At 42.1% G+C, this 18,801-nt stretch overlaps 2 protein-coding genes across 3 annotated transcripts in view; both read left to right on the top strand.

The window, feature by feature from the left end:
* Nucleotides 1-15,020, top strand: part of vldlr (very low density lipoprotein receptor) — a 117,171-nt gene extending 102,151 nt beyond the window's left edge. Inside the window, exon 21 of the transcript XR_011603403.1 lies at nucleotides 15,011-15,020. The gene's annotated coding sequence lies outside the window, so the exon portion shown is untranslated. The remainder of the gene's footprint in view (nucleotides 1-15,010) is intronic.
* Nucleotides 2,543-18,801, top strand: part of rab27b (RAB27B, member RAS oncogene family) — a 52,976-nt gene continuing 36,717 nt past the window's right edge. Inside the window, exon 1 of one of the 2 annotated variants that reach the window (XM_070988580.1) lies at nucleotides 2,543-2,836. The gene's annotated coding sequence lies outside the window, so the exon portion shown is untranslated. The remainder of the gene's footprint in view (nucleotides 2,837-18,801) is intronic. The other variant, XR_011603404.1, reaches the window with a different exon arrangement.

Consider the following 18,801-nt stretch of genomic DNA (forward strand, 5'->3'; position numbering starts at 1 on the left):
GTCAAAGTTGAAGCTCAGAGGGGATTGTGCCTTTTCTGTCGCTGCCCCAAGATTATGGAACGACCTACCTTTGTGCATCAGACAGGCCCCCTCATTGTCCATTTTTAAAACTCGTCTTAAAACACATTTTTATTCCTTGGCTTTCGACCAAGCTTGAGACCTTGCTCCTGTTTTATTGTGTCTATTGTTTTTATTGTTTGTCTTATATTTTTAGGTTTATTCATTTTATCTATTTATTTATGTTCCTATGTGCAGCACTTTGTCACAGCTGTGGTTGTTTTTTAAAGTGCTTTACAAATAAAGTTGAGTTGAGTTGAGTTGAGTAGAGCCTAATCTTTATCACTAACTGTGCAGAAATACAGTTTTTCAGAGTGCAAAACTACAAAAAGAAACTTGAGGACTTTACAGGTGTGGAGGAAGTGCTGAGCTGGTCAGTAAGCACCTGATGTGAAGAACCATAATTATAGTAGTTTGTCTTTGTGAGACAATTGATGAGAGATAATTAATTGAGTCAACTCATCACTGTGTTGTGCAAAATACAACCTGTCAAAATGGGTCCAAGGTTATTTCTTGTCACAGTGTTTGTTAATATCAAGCAGAGACAGGAAATGAACTTGTTCCCTAGCAACCTATTTCCAGTAAAGGTGTCTTTGGAGATTTGTGTTTGGATCATGTTCCACAAACTTGATTTTTTTAATTTGTCCTTTTTTTTTTCTTCTTTTTTTTTCTTTTTTTTCTTTTTTACTTTTACTTTGTTTCTGTAAACTTGCTGCATCCATTTCACGGCTGAGTTGCATGCAAACCTCAGTTTATATTTCATGACAATAAGAAAACATATTTACTAAAGACCTTCGATAATTTCACAGTTTGTACTGAATCCATAGACACATCACAAATCAGTATACTTGACCATCTAATTCACATTATTGATTTCCTTTTACAGTTAAAAAGTCAAGGCTTTGACTTAGAAAAATTTGAATCTGTATGTTTTTGAAAGATGGTCAGATTTGCTGTAAAAATAACTCACTGTGGGATTTACTGCAAACAGCACTAAGCATCAGAGTGCGCCTTTCATCTGCTGCAGCATCTAATAACACTGTATTTGATTTTATTTGAACTCCTCTTCTATTCTTTTGTATTTAGTCATATAAAATATCAGTACAAGAATTGTTTGTGTTTCAACCTGTTGAACATTTAGGCCAGAGTAAATGAGGAAGTAATCTGCAGGTGCTAGGACCCTGTGGGCTCACATCTCTTCAGGTTTGATGCCAAACGTGTAGCCTCCATACACACGATGCTGCCTTCACATGGTGCAAGAATTATTAGCTTCCATTTCATATGTGTGGTGAGTTTTGGTGAAGGATGAGTTTTAAATAATCAATCAATAATTTAGGTTTGTATCCCATTTGTGGATCTCTAAATAACATTCACATATAATGTTTTAAAGGTTTCTCAGTTAGAGCTATAAACAAGAATAGAAGTATAGTTTTACATTTCTCAAACCAAAATAGGGAAAAAAATGTTTATTGCAAAAGTATTTTGATGTTTTAATATAAATTTTGCCATTTGAGGATTAAAACAAATTAGATAAAATTAATTCAAGACAAACTGTCCAAAAATGAAAAAAATATAGCATTGGCAGTTCCAAAATGTGCAACTTTCTCTCTACAAATCACACAAGCAGAATCTCACTCACTAATTTTGTAAGAGAATGACATGGAGCAAACTTTTCCAGCAAATACTGAAAATGAAGATATTCTTGTAGAAAGTGGCATACAGAAAAATACATGCACAACTCTGTTCTTCTTTTCATTAAAAGACATGAAAAACAATGGTTTGATATTGTGAGAATGATTATCTTTCACTTTCTCGGTGAGTGCTGGATGAAAAGATTGATACCACTATTATATTTGTTCATTCAATTGAAGCTACAGCCAAGACACAGTTAGCTTAGCTTAGCATAAGGACTGCAAGGTAGAAAACAGCTAGCCTGGCAAAAAGGTTAAAAAAATTCTAGCTGTCATTAGACAACAGCTAATGTAAGAATTCAACAACTTCCTAGTTAACATTGACATTTGATGGTGTTACAGGACACAGTAGAAAAGGCGTAAATTAATTCTGAAATATCAAAGCACATGTTAGATGCGTTTATGTTGTTTTCCCTTGAAATATGGCCTAAAGTCCCTCCAAATCTTCACTATGATTGCCTCCACACCCTGAGCCTGACATCCAAGAAAAATGGCCGCCAAGTGAATGGGATCTGTTGCTTAATGGATTGTTCCAAACATTTGTTGTGTGAAAAGATGTGCTTGTAAACTCACACTCAGGATACAGTTGTTTGTGAAAAACTTCCTCTAACAGCATGCAGTCATCAGAAGCGCACGAATTACTCTACTACTGATACTATCAGTAGAGTAAACTAACCTGGCTCATGACGGTCCAAGCACAGCTCAAGTTCCATAGCAAAACGGGAAAATTCCGAGTTTCCGCGGAGCCCCTGAATGCGGCAAAGCGTCAACCCTCCACCCCTCGAGGAAGCCGAGCGACATCCATCAGGCTCGCTGGACTCTCAGACGCACGCTGGAGCACTCCTCCGCCTGCACCCTCACCAAACAGTCCGCCGGGCCGTCACACCGCATCTCCGGCCAGGTGTGCTGACCTCTGCGCGGACCTTCCTCTCCATTAGGACCGTGGGAGAGATGCGACGTCTCGGAGGAGGAGGAGGAGACGAACTGGCCAGGCAGCATCAACAGCAGCAGCAGCAAGAGCAAGAGCAGCAGCAGCAGCAGACACCTGAGAGGAGGATCTGAGTTTGTTTCTGTAACGTCAAAGAAAGGTAAGTGCGTAAGAGAAAAGAAAGAAACGCGCATCCTTCACGCTCGGCTCGTGCCTGGTTGCAGATGGTTGTTTGGTCGTTGTTTATTGGTGCGTTTCCGTGTTACTTGTCGTTTCCAGCATCAGTAGAAGGCAGGCGGTATGAGTCATAGCCCGGCGCAGGGCTGCTGGAGGATCTGCTGAGGAGCAAAGTGTCTGCAGCCTCCAAAGCCACAGTCCTTTATCAGCCGCTGCACGCGCCAAGCGCGGCACCTTTGTGCTGCACAGTCAAATGACCTCGTGTGTGTGTGTGTGTGTGTGTGTGTGTGTGTGTGTGTGTGTGTGTGTGTGTGTGTGTGTGTGATCTGTCATGCATGTTGCTCCCTTGAGTTGTATGTATCTGGAGTCTGTGTGGGTGTGCATGCAGGTGTGTGACATGATACTTCGCTTGATTGGAGAGTATGTCCTGAAATCCATCAGAAGAATTTAATTATAATAAGGGGACACTGGTGTCTGCTTCTGGTGTGGAGCTGTTCTGATTGGCCCCTTAGTTCCAGTGAAGGTGAATCTTAATGCTGCAACATATTGTATTTCAGGCAGCAGTACAACTTTGTATCAGCAGTTTGTGTTGGACCCTCTGATGTTTCCTCTGTGCACGATGCTCCTTAATGGGGTGGTTTCCCCAGTTTGGTGTGGAGGAACTTGACAGGCCTGAAGAGCCTTGACCCCCACCCATCCAGCTCCTTGATGAACTGGAACACCAACTGTGAGCCTGATCACCCAACACCAGTGTTGGACCTCACTAATCATTTTGTGTCTGAATGGGAGCAGGTCTTTGCAGCCAGGTTCCAACATGTGGTGGAAAAGCTGAAACTGATGACCGATGCAGCTGAATCCCATTCAGCTGTTACATGTAGGCAACGTTTAAAGGTCCTGAGATGCTATTTCCTCTATTGGTGTCTTACTCTGAGGGATCAGTTGAAACATGAAAACATGAAAACTCTATATTCTGCCCAAGTTAGAAAAGTTTTGGTTTTCTTTGACTCACAAAACACACACACACACACACACACACACACACACACACACACACACACACACACACACACACACACACACTCAATCCCGATGAAGCAGGTATTCTTAGTGTTTGGGTTAAACTCTCAAAATAATTATACCTAAATGTGTTTTTTTTTTATTTTGATTGTTGCTTATTTAGTCAGATGAGTTTTAGATAGTGTTCTCCATCATAACACTCAGGAGTCTTCCGTATTATTTAATAGTTCTGTGTCAGGGCCGTCAGCCTGTATCCTTTCAGCAGAGAAATCACGCGCTGATCCACTGAACAGTTTGATGTCATGGATGGCTCTAAATACTACGATACCCACGAGACTTAACCGCCGTTGCCATGGAGAAGAAGCCAGTCGGTGGCACATATCTGAAGCGTTTTCTTTAAACTGCTGAATACCTCTCCTTCAGTTTTTATGTCCACAGCTTTTACCTTTGACCTTTGATCAAACGGCCTGTTTTCTAAAAGCAGTTGTTCATAGACAAAAATATCTAGACTGGAAGTTGGTAGGCTGTTGATTTTCTACATTGAATTGTTGTCCATACTTCCATTCATACAAAATATATCAATATATTTGCATGCCAACAAAATCAGAAATAAAACAGAATTCGTACTTGTCAAAATTAAAGCAAAGTAAGATGTAATGGTTTGGGTGGACAACAATGTCTGTCTGTGATGAAAAGCTGTTGGCATATAAGGGACCATACACATTTCTATTTATACTTTTTTTTGCATGCATGGGGTGGAAGATCCAGATGAAAACAAACTAACTTCTGCTAATCACTTCCTGTCTTCTGTCAAGTTGTGCAGAGTGTCAGGCTTCAGTATTGTGTCATGAGGTAAGAATACCACCTATGGAACAAGCATTGAGGACGAACACCACTAAATGCAGTGGAGTACTGAACGTTTTTAAGCTCAAGCCCTTTTCGGCATCAGGAAAGTCCTTTGGCTCACTGCAGTTCCTGTTGGCGCTGCACAGACATCAGTCACCTGGATTCCTCTGATGCTGAAGAAGACGATTATGAGACAAGGTCCTTCCTCCTTTTTAACATGGCGTTTTGTCCTCGCTGGACATTGGACAGAGGGAACTTCACTGATTGCGTGTGTGAGATGTGAGTGTGTTTTAGTGATGACTCTGATGGTAGATTGTGTCAGTGATGTTTTCAGGATGAGTGCATTATCTGTGCATGTCTGATGAATTCATGTTTGGTTGCACCTCTAGAGTTTACACTAAATATGATAGAAATCTTTGCAATGTGTAGAAGACTTTTCAGCGTCTGCTACAAATCTGATACCACCACTCTCTACATCCTTCTCATTTTAAATGCACCGTAAACTGCTCCGCCAGGTGTTTTCCTGAATGACGGATAATATTTCAGACAGACGCACACGAGCAGCTCCCCTGCCACTGTGACAGTAATGAGTATCTCTCTCCATCCCATAGGCAGACTCAAGGTATTTGTTGACTCATAAATCAGTTTGTAAACAAAGGTGGAAGGAGCTGAGGTAATTAGTGGAAGCAGCCTTTATTGGTTTGATAATGCACTCGGCATCCCCTGAGCTGCTGGCAGCTTTATTGTTCCATGTCTCCAGTATCAATCCAAGTTGATTCCTCGCTGATGGACTCATAATGGAAATTGCAGATTATGTTTGGCTTGTGGGTTTGTCATATTGGCTGGTGTTATTGTACACTGAAGGCCACAGCTTCCTCAGAATCGCTATTCATTTGTGAGGATTTCACAAGAAGATGAATTAATCAGCAAAAGCAGAGCAAAACAGCAGAGCGGTGGCTGCAGGAGAGTTGTCAGTTTTTAGACCCTGACAGCACTCCACGGCAGCTCTGCCTGGTGCTGCATTCAGGTGCAGTCAGATTTCTGGTAAATATAACCTGCTGACATGGGCGAGCTGTTAGTGCTCTGCTCCTCAAACTTTTTGACCTCTTTCCCTCTTTGTCACAGGTTGCATACATCTGTGAAGTCTTGAGCAGTTGACCTAAAGATGTTTTAGAGACGGCTCTTAGAGTAAAAGTCTGTCACTTGACTATTTGTGCAAAAAAAAACCAAAAAAAAACCCCACTTCTGGCAACAGCTGATGCAGAGAAAAGCCTACAGGCGGACTCTGCAGGGAGGCACTCTGGGGACTGACACTTGCCATCATATCATTAATTGAAACTCCTGTGGCTGCTGCTTCATTTGCATTTTCATTTGCACACACCACTGTGTAAAAATGATCTATGAATAACCAAGTTAGTTTTCATACAAACACCGCACATGGATGAGAGTTATAACAGAGACACATCAGCCTGCGCAGGGGCGTCCTCAACACCCGTCATGTAGTCAGCGAGTTAAACAACACATATGATGACAGACAGTGAGCCACCCTCTAAAATTAGTATGAAAGTCACTCATGTCTGGAACATCGAGGCCGGGATCAATACGTGCTGGAAAAAATCCAGATGTTTCCTCCTGGAATTTCAGCTGTCAGAAATGCTCACTGCCCACTGTGCTTTGTTGTCGCTTTGAAGCGAGCGAGTGGCCGTGGAGTGAATCTAAAAAAAAAAACAGTTTCAGTTAATTCTATGACGGCGAGCACCGGTGAATGATAGTGTGTGAGCTCATCATGTTGAACGTCACTTTGTGTCTGTTTCTGGGACATTTTACAGCAGCACTCAAAACTTGTGGAAATGCTGAGGTTGAAGAGCATCTGTCTGAATCCCATCCAGACCTTCCTGTGAAAGACCCACCGTGACATTCTCTCTCGGATACTGTTATAAGATGCTGTATAAAAAATCTAATAATACCATCAAATCTGAAAGGAGACCTGGATGATGCTGGGACCATACATCGCTCCCTCGCTCCTGCTCTGTCTGCCACCTCGTCTTCCCACACAGGGCTCCTGTCTGACTGAGATAACCATAATCTGGAGTTACAGTCAAACTATTTGAATGTGTCCGGGCCTGTAGACCTTTCATGCCATTACCATTTAGTTTCCATGAGGCGTATAAACGTTTTCCATGGTGATGTTTGAAAACCCAGTCCATCTGGAGAGAATTACAGCCTGCGAGAGTCCAGGTTTGGTGTTTTGCTTTGGTGATTCTCTGTGACCTTTTAACTCTGGGACGGCTCTCCCTACCCAGGATGCCCTTTTCCTCTCGCCCTCTGTCTTTGTCGGTCTCTCCCTCTCTCTCCTCCTCCTGCCACCCACCTGCAGTGTATTGACCAGAAGCAGCAGGATTCAGCCTTCCTAAGATGATTAATGCATAAATAAGATTTCCACCTGATAGCAAGAGCACTGGTGTGTGTGTGTGTGTGTGTGTGTGTGTGTGTGTGTGTGTGTGTGTGTGTGTGTGTGTGTGTGTGTGTGGTGTGTGTGTGTGTGTGTGTGTGTGTGTGTGCTGCTCTGATTGGCAGTCAGCAGAATGAAGTTTTAGTGATAGTAAATGTTTCTTGGCAGCAGTAAGTGAGCTGAAGCTCAATTGCAGTTTGGAGCCAAACTCCTGTTTCCTTTTTTCTGCAGGGCTAATGAGCTAAATGACAAACCAGAGCTGCCATGAAGAAATGCTAGTCAGTACAAACTCAGTGACCTGATGGAGGTTTTCAGTCAGAAACAGTCTATTATTTAGATGGTGTTTCCTTTCAGACAGTGTCATTCATGATCCATTACATGCTATAATAATAGATGACTGTTTACAAAATGCTATGAAAATGCAAACAAAAATATTATATCATATTAGCTCCTGAGTGCTAACGCTGTTACACTCGAGACAGTACTGCTCAAAAGCAATACATTATAATTGGCACTTCAGCTCATACTGAAGCGACTATAATCAATATTTTTTATAGCTTATTAATAATGGATCATATGAGTACATCAATGTGAACGAGGTGGCTTACAGTGATGAACCCACAGAGAGTTCAGCAGTGCTGCCATACCCCTCAATGCTATGGAGCTTTTCCACTCATCCAGTGGACACAGATCGCAGGCTGTTGTTGCTCTATATCTGCTGAAGTGTTGGCTGATGGCAAATTTGTTTTTATATGTTTGTCTTCTGCCCCCAAGAGACCAAAAAAGTGATAAGCAGGTTTAAAATCAAGCTGACACAATCATTTGGTCATTGACACATCATTTGGTTTTGGACTGTTGGTTGGAAAAGCCATGAGTTTAGTCAATATTTTTCACAATTTTTTTTAAACATTTTCTTGACTGTATGATTCATCAATTACCGTATTGGTGGCTTCTCATGGGAAATCGTTTTGTAACCCCATGCTACTTTGTAGAAGTATTCCATTAGCAACATGTCTTCCCACAAAAAAGAAAAATCCTTCTGGGTTCTTACTCTATAAACATGAGTGGGACATACTGTGCCTTCTGCACAACTGCATTGCAGTGTTTTCTGTTGTGCAGTGGACAGATGATCACATATTATGGCCAGATGGCACGTCCATCCACAGGCAGGGAGTTTTTAGGATCCATGAAATTCAAAATATTTGGATTTTGACTCACTGTCATTTTTTTTGACAGCCATTTCACAAGATTTTGATTGGTTAAAGTCCAAAGCGCTGTGCTGTTGTTTTAAGCTCGCTGTAGTGTTTGTAGTCTTCTGGTGTCAGGATGGAGACGCTGTGACACATTCAGGTTAACGACTTGATCTCAAGTGTGTCCCTCAGTCCAGCCAGTCAGTCTGGATAATTTACAGCCGGATAAACAGGCATGGGTGTGAAGCACGGAGGATTTAAAAGACTTAGGATGATAAACACTGACAGCCATAGAGACGCAGAATAACAGATTCAGGGAGTTACACACGGTATTCAACTGTTGAGCAAATTTTGGGCAAAACTGCTGCAGTAGATAAAGTCGCATTTACTGTATATGTGGTGAGAATAAATCAAATAAATAGCTTATTGTAGCAGTAGGAGAATAGAGGTGTCACAATTTCAAATCTAAATCGTAAATCGATTGAAATGAGCTTTCAGTTTTGATAATTGAAATCAAAGGCAGGATCTGCCATTCTTCCAGTACTTTTCTTTAGCTTAGATATCAGCTCAGAAAAGCTGTGATGTGGAAGACCAAAAGATGTGTGATCTGCCATTAGGTGCCCACACTGTCTCTGACATTTGTCCAGTTCTCTTTCTCACTACTGCTGTATGTAGTTTGTTGAGTTGTCCCCAATAAATAAAGTCCCCAATAAACTACCCGGTGGGTTCAGAGTGGTGTACTTACATAAACATCTGTGTGACACCAGAGGGTTCTTCCTCACTTGGTCCCTTCACCTCTGTTACATAATAATGTAGCGCTTGCAAATATCTATGAAAGTCCCATTTCTCTAAATCAAATTTTTCGGACATAGATACCATGCCTTATCTGTTGTCTGTGTCTTAAATTTTGGGATGCTGGTTTAAAATTTGAGTCATATGCTAGGTACCTAAGTAGTTTTATCTCCTTCTGGATCTGAAGCTTCTTCTCCAAGTTGAACCACACACCTGAAGAAAAACAAACCCACTGACTCTGGATATCAGATGGACCGCCCAACAAAGGTTGCGGATCTACCTGATATTGATAGTGATTATAATAATGTTTTGGCACCATACTCAGAACTACACCAAAGAATCAAAGGTCTTCTTTGTGCTGCTACATAATAACCCCTCAGGTGAGGTAGAACCACCCCCCTCCTCCTTTGTTAGCTGCAGTGTAGTATATCTTATTCATGGTTCATGGTATACTTGCTGCTCTTTCAAAGTTATAAAAGCATCGTCTGCATACAGACATATCTTATGTTCCGTTCCTCTTATTATTATACCCTCAAGGGCTTTCTCCTGTCTTATTAATTGAGCCAATGGTTCAATATATAATTTGAGGAGTTCTCAACTAGCCAGGCACCCCTGGCAGCATCCTCGTTGGAGATGCATAGTCTTCGATAGATCACCACCATCTTTATTGTAGCAGTTGGGGACATGTTGAGTTTTAATACACTGGATGAGTTTCTTCCAGAAGCTGAATTTCTTTGTGACTTGACAAAGATACTTCCACCCCACTGACTAAAATGCTTGTCAGTATTTGCTTGATTTCTGTTTGGAAAACTTGGAAAAAAAGCGATATTGTGACATTATAACACCTAAAACCTGTTAGGTAGGAGGTCATGGCGAGTGTTTGGTTTAAGAACGAGTCGGACTTTGACTCAGGGGACTGATGTTCACATCATGTCTTCCATCAGCACTCAGTGTTGGTTTGAACACAATCTTTCTCTCACCTTGAACAAGCTGTTTTTCTGTCTAAACCAAACCAAACCTTACCCAGAAGTTTGGTTATGGTTGAAGGCAGCTGATCAGAAAACACCCTTTTGAATAAACATATACATTTTGGGAGAGCTTGACAAATGATATTGTGCTGATAGATTTAGAAAACTATGTACAAAACTGTTTCAACAATGACAAATAAACACTTTTTCTTTGGATTGTAAGAGTGTTGTAGCAGAAATGTTTATAAAAGCACCTAAGAAACTGACTGTAGACTGTGTTGATACTGATATTGTGTACGATATAGTTTTTCCTACTTTCTTACTGTGCTGGAGGTGTCATGGACACATTGACATTTTAGATTAGCTCAAATATATCCGACATTTCTGTATTCCAATTACTTTAGTTACTTATTGGCTGACATGTCTGCTGATGCTGATTTATTGGCGAGAAGCTGAATTAGCTAATGTCAGCCCAAGTATTTTAGCAGTTTATCTCTATTCCTGAGACAATTTGGTAAAAAATACATTCCTGAAAGTTTGCTACGCCGCAGAGACTGTCCAGACTGTGACTGAGAAACGGACCTCTTGACAGAATGAGAGCAGAAATCTGGACAGAACTGCAGGATCAATAATGAAGACTGTTCTTCTAGACGGTAAATCAGCTCGGCAGCACATTCTCTCCCCTCAGCTGCCACTTTTATCTTCACTTATAAATACCAGGATTACTTCTTGTCATGACAGGGAACTTCTTGCCATGTAGTGCTGTTTTAATGATGGAGGCTAATGTCGATTTATACACAGCAGAGGCACACTGCTCTCTGAGGGATCTGTCTGATAGATAGTCTCTCCATCATTGTACAGCGGTCACCAAACATGAAATCAGACAGGAGGACACATTAGTGACTGAAAAACATCAAACTGCTCTCCTCCTTATTGATGGTAACTGACAATACTTACTAAACACTCTACACTTCCTGTATTCTGGGTCAACACAGTGGGGAAAACAACAAATTCATAAGGCTTGAGGAAATTGTGGTGGACATTTCTAGACCAAACAATTCATTGACGAATTAATCTGCATGTTAATTTATACTGTGAATAATTATTAGTTGCGGCCTTAATGAAAAAAGCTTGACTTCTGTTTGTCTGTAACAGGTTACATGTTTGTGATGTTGGTGAATAATCCTTCTAACTAAGATGAAAGCGTCTTATCAACCAGCAAACCGGAGAGCTGAGATCTTTTTTTTTTTAGATAAACTGACCATGAATTAATAAACTGAAAAGCAATGAAATTTATATGTCACTGCCAAGAATGCACCATGGGACTGAACTCAATCTGTGCTTGTTTGTCTCGTTCTCTCATCTTTTCATTCATTCCCTCGTTGCTGCTTTCTGTAGTCCATGAGGCAGACTTCTTTTATTTGCTTCCAGAAAGTCACAGGATAAATGATTTCACCCCGCTTTTCCCTGTCCTGTCTTCACTGCTGCCGGTACACCTCCATCTTTCACAGGAGAGAGATGAAAATGATTCACCCTCTCTTCTTTCTTTTGGTTGCTTTGACAGATTTTGATGCGGAGGTGTGGGCACCTGGAGGCGGAACCTCGGTACAGCATTTATAATGTCCTCTGCTTCTGGGGGGAAACCTTGACATTTTGATTCTTCTGCACAATATATTTTTTAATATTTCATCCCCACTCTCTCCACTTTGACAGGCAGGCGCCAGGCAAGGGCTCTATTAAACTGCTGCCTCACATTTTCTTTTACTTTTTCTATTCCATGCTAAACTGAAGGGGGTTTGTTTCTGCATTTCAGGAGGACATTTCTGCAGAATTGGATTCATATTTTCTTTTGCCACGGAGCCAAATGAGGCTGCATGATGGAAAAAAATGGGCATGAGATGTAAAATATCACTTTATCCAAGAATTGACTTGGAGTGGTAACTGAACCTTCTTTTTAGCCAACAACTCAAACTTAGAGAAATTGGCTGCTTGTGCATAAGAGATTTTCTGTGATGTGTGGCTTGGTTGGAGCACAGGAGATTCAGCACAACACTGAATATATTATCCCAGCCAGGGTTGAAGGTTTTATTCCCTAGAGCAAGACCCTACTTTTGCTGCAGTTTAGCAGCATGGTTCTTTAAAGCAGAGACTGCCAGGGTTAGATGTTCAGATGTTCACAGCAAGGCACCAACACTGCCAAGTGTGGAAGTTCAGCTGTCTAAAGCCAAGCACAGAACACCACCAGGTTTGGAGTACAGCTTGCACTAAAGGCCTGATCGCACCAGTATTTAACCCTCTGCACTGCAGGGTCCGTCACTTCTATGGAAACAACACAGTCATGGCTCGAAGCAAGAACTCAAATGCTAAAAAGACTAGTTGGTTGGTTAATAAACTAGTAGACTGACAGAAAATCAGTCCACCAGGCAAAAAACAGGTTAAGATATCACTTTGTGCTTTGGGAACTTTTGATGGGCATCTTATCAGTCCTTTGGTGGATCAGTGTGCTGACCAAAATTGTGCACAGTATGCTCGCACACCGAGCATATTTTATTAATATATTAATGTTTTTAGGACATTGTTATTTGTCTAGTAATCAGACTGTGTCTGTGCTGTAAAAGGAAGCAGCAGATTAGAAACTAATTGCAACTCATTAATAATAAATGTAAACAGCAGCAGTGGAGGTGCAGCATTCACAGAAATGCCTCACTGGGGAGTGCATTGTGTGTGTGTGTGTGTGTGTGTGTGTGTGTGTGTGTGTGTAGGTGTGTGTGTAGGTGTGTGTGTGTGTGTGTGTGTGTGTGTGTGTGTGTGTGTGTGTGTGTGTGTGTGTGTGTGTGTGTGTGTGTACAGAGACACAGATACAGAGGTTTTGAACTGTCACAAAGACACTGAAAACACTGCTAACTTCATGGCCAGATTAAACCGATTAGAAAAATGGGCAAAAATTTGCCGCTGGGCGCCTGTTGTGGTCGTTTCATTTAAAACCACTTTATCTAAGACTAAGACAAATGGTTTGAAAGAGGAGTGAAAGATGCATCTACATCAAACTGGAGCAACCATCACTGAACAGAGGAGGTAGTCTACAACACCACTTACCAGCCACTTGCAATGCAGTCCTGAGAGCCCTCCACAAGCAGCTTAACACCCATTCACACCATGACTCGTGTGACCCTAACAAATCGTACGATGGCTGGGTGTGACCTCAACAACTCTCAAGGTGTGAACAATCCTGCAAGAGGTTAAATGCCTGAGACCCCCCCCCTTTGTCTTTACAGCCTCCGTAGCCTCTGGTATCTTTACAGCCTCAGTATGCTGCAGTTTTTTGACGGCATCGTCAATCAACTGGGAGACAAGTATTTCTGCTGCCTGAGTGTTGGCTGTGTAGGTTGGGGAAGAAGTCCTGACTCACACATCTCAGAGGTGATCTTTGGTCTCTCAGAGGAGAGTTCAAAGATGTGGAATACATTGACTGATATGCCATCCTCGCCATCTAAAATACCATCACACTGCGTCAGCTCATCAGGGTTGATGATCCCTGAGATAGAGATGTTAGTAATCTCAGTGCTCACTGAGTTTATGGAGAAAACATTAGAGCTGTCCGTGTTCTTTGCTTGTTTGTCCATGTTGCTTGTTAAATAGCTGTTTTAGTCGAAGTGTTATCCCTTAAAAAGGAACATGTGAAGCATACCACACAGCACATTTCATGTGTGATAAATTTACATGTGGACACATGAGCTTTATCATGCTGTCACTTTAAACAGGAGATGGGATCACATTATAAGCATATGTAATCTTTGGACACATTAAACACATTTCTCATGTGCTTCCAGCTGCATGCATTTTAATATGTGCACAAATGTATTTACTTGTAATAAAAGTTACATAGATCAAATTTAAGAAGCTGGATGTATTAAAAAAAAAAAAAACTCAATCAGTTGAAAATATTCAGGTTACCGCATGATACAACATGTAGTTTTACTCTTGTTCTTTATATGAAATATGTCTCACATCAACACAAGTGATCTGTCTCTTCAAATATCATGGCTGTAAAGTTTTCATCTTGTCTCTGTGTAAAGCTGGAGACATGGACAGACACTACCTGTCCTCCAGCTCACACTGAAACTCACTCACTGCTGCTGATTCACAGCCTTTCCTTCACTGAAAACAGCGCTTAAGAGTCCTCTCTAGTGCATTTACTTACCCGTCTCTGTTCAGATGGTTTACTTGTTTAGTTTTTGTTGTTCATTCTTTCCTCTCTTTCCAAGCTTTCTGTATTCACGTTTTCTCTCTTGGAGCTTTGTGTTTTGTGCTAAAATGTTTGTAGTTCACTGCAGAAATATCTTTGTGTGTCTTCACTTATACAGGAGAGAACACTGATACACTGTGAGGCCATAGAGCACTATTGGCGCATTTCCATTACACAGTTCCAGCTCTACTCAACTCAGTTCTACTCTACTCTACTTGGTTTGGTTGAGTTTCCATCACAACCTCCTCAATGTAGGCGGGGTCGTCATACCACGGCTGCGCGAAACTGCCATGACGTCAATTTGTACGCGATGCATCCAGAGCCAACAAACAATGGAGGACATCGAGGCGATGTTGTATTTGCTGCTCGGTTTGTGGCTTTTTGTCACACACCACGGACCACGGTGATATTTTACGAGCAGCCATTTCCCTCGAGTGAGAATAAAGAATAAAGTCAGCGGTTGCTGTTGCCCGGCGTTACAATGGAGGGGGCGGGATTGTTTTTCCGGTGTTGGACGTCGCAGACCAGTGAAGACACTCTCCGGCCAATCAGTGGCCGACAGGCTGTTGACGTCACACATATAGTATCGCTTCTACTCGCTTGGAACCTCGCCAGAGCAGGTACTAAAAATAGTATCGGGTACCAGGTAGTATCCCTAATGGAAACACAAAACAACCGGGTAGAGTAGAGTCGAGTCGAGCCGCGCTAGTGGAAATGTGGCATATGTGTGTCTAATGGAACCGTCTTAACAGCCCAACAGCTTCAGAACTAACAGTAGTTAGGCTGAATGTGTCAGTAATTTAATCTGAATTTGTATTTTCATTCAAATGCGAAACTCACTCAGAGCCTTTTTTAGATTTTGTTTGAGATCAGCCGTATCTGACTTCTTTTCCTTTTAAGTTCTAAGGGCTGCGAGGGGTTTATATTGCTTGTGTTGATCCCTCATCTCCACTCTCTTGCTGTGAGGAGTTTGCTTGATGTGCGTCAGAAGTCTCTGAATGGCTCATTGTGGGGACGGCTTCAAGGAAAAACTGTGCTAGTTTGAATACGAGTGAACGCGGAGAGAGCGGAGTGAGAGAGGGCTAGAAAGAGATGCAGCAGGAGAGAAGAGCCAGGGAGGAGCGGGAATCAAAGAGAAAGAGAGGAGAGGAAGGGAATGGGGCCAGAGAGAGACTGATAAGTTGAAAGAAAGGATGAGAGGAGCACATTAAGTTTTTGAGGTTGAAACATTTTGCAAACCAAGTCATAGAGTCTGAAAGAACAAGTGCTACTACTTAAACATCCAGCCACATCCAGGCAGATCTTAAATACTACTTAGTCACAAATGAAGTGACTTCAGTTTTATGTCACAATAAAATTGTGATATGTTTTCTTGAAATTCTGTTGACAGAGTAATATGGTTATGTTTTTGCCTAATCTTTTTTTGATAGCAAACATGTTGATTTGTCATAGGAAAAGCACAGGTTTCCCCAACAACGTGAACGATGGCTCTGTTCTGTTCAAGCACGCCAGTCAGCCATGACAGTGTGACAGTGAGCCAGCACGCAGCACCAGCACCCTGAAGCTGAAGCAGCTAAATGGAATTCAGCCGTTATTAATGTTAGTCATTACATTGTTTCTTTTCCGTCTGTAACATGTCAACATGTCTGCTGTGGAAAAAGGCTTGTTGCTTATAATAGTCTTATGCAACAGAGATATTAAAAAGCGATACCTGCTTAAGTGGAGCTGAATCACTCCCCCAAAATTGTTCAGTCTCCCCCCGCCATGTAGCCAATCGTACGCACATCATAGACTGTATGAAGTAAAGTAACAGTGGCTCTGGCCGTTGCCATGTAGGCAGTGCCTGACTCCCACTAATCCAAAAATGGGCAAAGAGGTGGAGTGTGGGTGGAGTTGAGGACGGCCGAATGAAGCCTGGTTGCTGAAACCGAGTGACCAGCTGTTATTCAAAGCGGCCATGCCCATAATAATGCTTAACTTTAAGCCCCAGAGATTGCCGCTTGATGCAGATATGAGGCTACTGTCAAGAGAAATAAATGAATTAGTGAGCGGACTTTGAGTTTCTGTCTGTGTTGAAAGTGATTATTAAAGAGGATGTCCTGTATACTAACTGGCTTTGATGTATATGCTCAGGACTTGGGGACCAGATACCGTGGTTCTTGTACTGCTTGTGTTTGGGCTACTTGGTTAAGGTTAATGAATGATGTTGAGTTTGGTTAAATATTCGGCTGTGGCTCAGGAGGTAGAGGGGTCGTCCACCGATCAGGAAGTTGGTGGTTTGAACCCTGGTCTCAGCAGTCCACATGCTGAGTGTCCTTGGGCAAGATACTGAACCCCAAAACTGCCCCCGATGCTGCACCATTCATATGTATGTCGCTTTGGATAAAAGCGTCTGCCAAATGAATAATTGTAATTGTATTCCATTATAATGCTTTCAGTCACTGTTTACTTTTCCAATATTTAACTAAAATCACATCTTTTCCAACCTTAACCAAGTGCATTAAGGGTTTTTGCTGTGTAGCAGAGGCTCCTCGTTTCACCAGAAAAAGTGTCCTTGCTAACATCAGAGGTTATTACATTCTTATCAAACGTAATGAGTGACAGTCACAGATGAAGCCAGTGGTGTTATACATGTCATGTCTGAAAAGATTTTAAGCACCAAAATTGCTGGTGTTTCCGGGACATATCTCAAATGTCAAATCCATCACAACTTCAGATGCAATCACTCGACTCCGCACGTGCTGACAATTTAGAAAGCAATGGGATGAAAGTGAAATGTGATGTCCGCATGAGCTGAGTTATGAGTGTAAATCCGACATTAAATGCACGGCCAGGGAAGGGAGGAGGTTTAATGCATGAGGAAATAGGGAGTGACAAAGATGAGAGAGAGAAAGAGAAAAAGCAGAGAGAGGGAGGAAAGGCTAGTTGCCTGGTGACGGAGGCAGAAGGAGAGACGGGAGAGAGAGGGTGAAGAAAGGAGAGAAAAGGAGGAGGAGGAGGAGGAGGAGGAGGAGGAGGAGGAGGAGGAGGAGTAGAGGTGTAGAGTTGTTTTTCAAGTGCAAAGAGTTACTGGTCACGATGCTACATCTGCTAGTGCCATCCCTCCCACTGTGCTCTCTCTGGCTGAAGACGACGTGTTAGCTCTCACTTTCTATGTGTTGTGTCTTATTAAATGATTTATGGTTTTCATTGTTGTCATGAGGTTGTGTTTTCAAACTGGCAGCCCAAATCAGACTTTTGGCATCTTCAGACTGCAGTCGCTCATGAGGGCTGGCTCAGGCTCAGGTATCCAACTTTATACAACTAAAACTCACTGTAAAGCTCTCCAAAGCTGAGATAAGCTGCAGATTCAGGTTCATCACTGTGAACAACCCATTTCACTTTGTCACGTTGTTTGGACGTTGTCATTTTATACATTGTTGTTGGAGAATTATTGATCATAGCTGCTTTAGATATGGATTTAGCTTCCATTCCAGGGGTAGAGAAGCTTTCAAGTGCCATTTAATTTTTATAACATCCTTTGAGGTTCATACTAAATCACTGACCTCATATATCACACTAACCTTGAATGCGATGGTTGGAACTGCTTCTCTTTGGCGAGGCGCCTGGTAGTAATGACGATGCTACTCACAGCTGGTTTTCCAGCTTTGGATCAGTCAGTCTTGAGTGTTTCTGAGTCTTTGTGAGAGTCAGTTTTGAAAAGAACTGCTCGCAGAGATGCAAACTTAAGTGCATGTCTCCTCAGAATGGGAAAATCCCCACAGGTCCCCACAAACTGACTTAGGCACTCCGGCTTTACTTTTATCCTTTTGTCCATTTCTCCTGGAAAGCACAACATCCCACATGTACTTTTCTTGACCTCTGCCATAGTGCATGTCATTGATGACATAACCACATAACCTTCACGCGGGTGTTGCGTTCAGGGACCGCTACTCAGAAGGACGTTCTACTATAGTGCAGACACAGTGGATCTCTTGACATCTGCACCTTTTTCAGTCCACAGTGTACTCACAGTTGCAGAGTAACAAGGAAATTGTTAATGCTGGAAATATGCAGGAAGGAGGCATCACACAAGACCAATGCTGAGTGGCTGGTGAACCTAAGAGCAGACCACAGCAATATCCCAGAACAAGAACAACTTACCACCACAGTGGCAGACATCCAACGATGAGTCTCAGGCATGAAGAGCTGGTCCTAACATGAATCACACCAACTGGCTAACGAAGCTATGAACTACATTAACACTTGGTGACACAATGAATAGCTGCTAACATCAGGGTCTCGTCCTGACTGGCTAACATGGGAGGGACCAATGCTGATGAGGAATGATCCCCACCAGGGTAAAACACCTTCAGATTACAGGCTAATAATGTGCCTCTCCAAAACATGGTCCTGTCAGGCATCATAGCAGCTAAGCTGAGTAAATTTAAGACCAGA

This window comes from Chaetodon trifascialis, chromosome 20, assembly GCF_039877785.1.
Source record: "Chaetodon trifascialis isolate fChaTrf1 chromosome 20, fChaTrf1.hap1, whole genome shotgun sequence".
NCBI lineage: Eukaryota > Metazoa > Chordata > Actinopteri > Chaetodontiformes > Chaetodontidae > Chaetodon > Chaetodon trifascialis.